Below are 2582 nucleotides of genomic sequence, written 5' to 3'. Positions count from 1 at the left end.
ACACACACACACAAACACACACACACACATACACGCACGCACACACATACACGCACGCACACACACACGTACGCACGCACGCGCACACACACACACACACACACACAGCACCACTCCCAGCTACAACTGACTGACACTACTTCTAACCGTCATGGAAATGTCAGCCTGCAAAGCTGTCTTCTCTGTTGCTCGTCGTAGGATCTCTCCTTCCAAGATTTATTGCTTTAGTTTCGTAATCCAGACTTTACCCCACTTCCCGAAAACGTTATGTTTCTAAAGCAACCAATGACATTTGCAAGCAGTCAGATTTCATCATAATTATCTAGAATATGGTAGGTACGTACATGATACCCTAAAAGCCGTAGGAGGAAAAGGGGGGGGGGGTCAATTTAATCAGAGCATGTTCACTCCATCCTTCCCCTTCCTTCAGTTACCACCTCCCCTCCCCCCCTTCCGAAAAACTCCACTGTGTCTGAACCCCTATAACTATTTAAGTATTAACGAACTGGCTTAAAAAATAACGTGTGGCAGATGTTAGTGCCAATTTCACTCCATTGGGTTGTTTTTTTGTTTTATTTGGTTTTGTTTTGCTGGGGGTTTTTTTATTTTGTTTTGTTGTTGTTGTTTTGTTGTGTCTTTATTTTATTTTATTGTTTTTTTATTTTTTTTTTAAATTGTTTTATTTTTAGTGAAAAAAGGCTCGTTGAAAAGAAAGTGAATCGGACAACAAAAATGTATGCTCTGAATGATGCATTTTCTTCTTCACATTATAAGCGCGTAACCAGACATACCAGCGCAGGAAATGCCTTGAATTGTGATATGGACTGGGCAACGTATATATCTCCTCAAATTGACCTTCTTTCTTGAGGGATGAGCTATAAATGATTTACAGGCAACCAACAACTTCGACTGGTATTCAAATCTGAATGGTGGGGCAGTGAACATAGAAACGTGGCCCAAGCGATTCCTGTCCGTATCACTCTGCCTGTACGATAGGTAGATGGATAAATGAGCAATTTGGGATTTACAGTATGCAACTTAAACATTAACAAGTTGACATATTTTCCTCAAAACCACACTTTAACGTAGATCTACGCCTGCGAAACGCGATTAAAGAAACGGGGTGAGTAATTTTCGGGACTCACGTGTAGACGTCTTGACACTCGCAGGGTGAAATCTTGAAGCTTTCATTGAAATAGGGGGCAGGGTGGTGTCGCCATCCCAAAATGAGCACTTTGTAGGCAGGTTCACTGTAAGTTATTTATTTATGAGCCCCTGTGTAAGCACCCAGAGAGTGGCTTTTAATATCGGGCCGAAAGAGAAAGATTTGTTTTATTCTTGGATCAAGATAATTTGTTGGAAAAATGTTTTTCTTTGGTTGCTAGAATTTTTTGAACGCCGACAAGCTGTCTCTGAGTGAAGCTGAAATAGAAATATGTAGTAAACTTGGGAAAAAATGGTTGTGGTCTCCAACTACCACCCCAGTGCTTCCGAAGATCAACAGCAAGTACAGGATGTCTAAAGAAAAGAGAGTCCACTTAAAGGGTAATATCTCAGTTATCTCAGCGTAAAATTCAACAAAACTCCAAGGAAATAAAATCCAACTAGAGGGACGTCAAGTCCGTAAATATGAAGAAAATAAATCAAAGTGTTCGAGAAATAATTATATCAAGATTTTAAAATGTCAACCAAAACTGTAAAACGCATAACTTTCTTTCTTAAAAGTGATCTGTCTGCTCTGGTTTCAGGACGAGAAGGGTTAAACCACGACAGTCACATCAGATGTTACCCCGCCGAGCTGAAAAGTTTTGGAGAAATAAGGGGAGGGGGTTATGCTGTTGGGGACACCTGGTTCCAGTGAAATGGGGTCACACCCCACACGTCAAGAGTGGTCCTTGTATAATTACAAGAAAGGTGTTGGGATTGGGAAACGCCTTACAAGCTGAGAGTTAACAACAACCACCCGACCTGAACCCATCCATTGTTTCCTTCGAGGTTTTTTTGCTTTCGTTTTGTTTATGGGGTTGGGCTTTTTTTAGAGACATAGTCTAGGAAAACAATCCATAAACAACCGAACAGTGGAAAGTTGAACAGGAGGTCCTAAGAATCGCCCCAGAAACATGCCCCAGGGCTTTCAAAATTTACAGTGACGTATTGGAGCTTATATCTAGAGAAATTGTCAACACCTGGAGCATGCAATTTAAACAAGGACCGCCTCCAAGTTTATTTAGTCATATCAATTTTGTATACATCTGTTCGTCAGTGCACAGATAGTGACTGGTTTCAGTATGGTATTAGGCAGTTGCAAAGTTTTGGCACTTTTGGTTGATTTTTTAAAAAGTGATATTTTTGAAACACAAGTTGATTTTTTAAATATTGACAAAAGTGACATCTCCGGTAAAATTTCCATTTGAAGTGTCGTAGGAATTGGTCCAAAGGTGACCTAGTTTTTGCACTTCAAATGTTCATGGATCCTCTTTTTTTAGACATCCGATACGTAGATTGGACGCAACTAAAATAATATCAATACAGATCGCGAGCAGTCAGTTTCTACTTATATACATATATATATATATATATAT

The sequence above is a fragment of the Aplysia californica genome, unplaced genomic scaffold (assembly GCF_000002075.1).
Source record: "Aplysia californica isolate F4 #8 unplaced genomic scaffold, AplCal3.0 scaffold00002, whole genome shotgun sequence".
NCBI lineage: Eukaryota > Metazoa > Mollusca > Gastropoda > Aplysiida > Aplysiidae > Aplysia > Aplysia californica.
The sequence above is the reverse complement of the archived record's forward strand: the minus strand, read 5'-3'. Positions refer to the sequence as shown.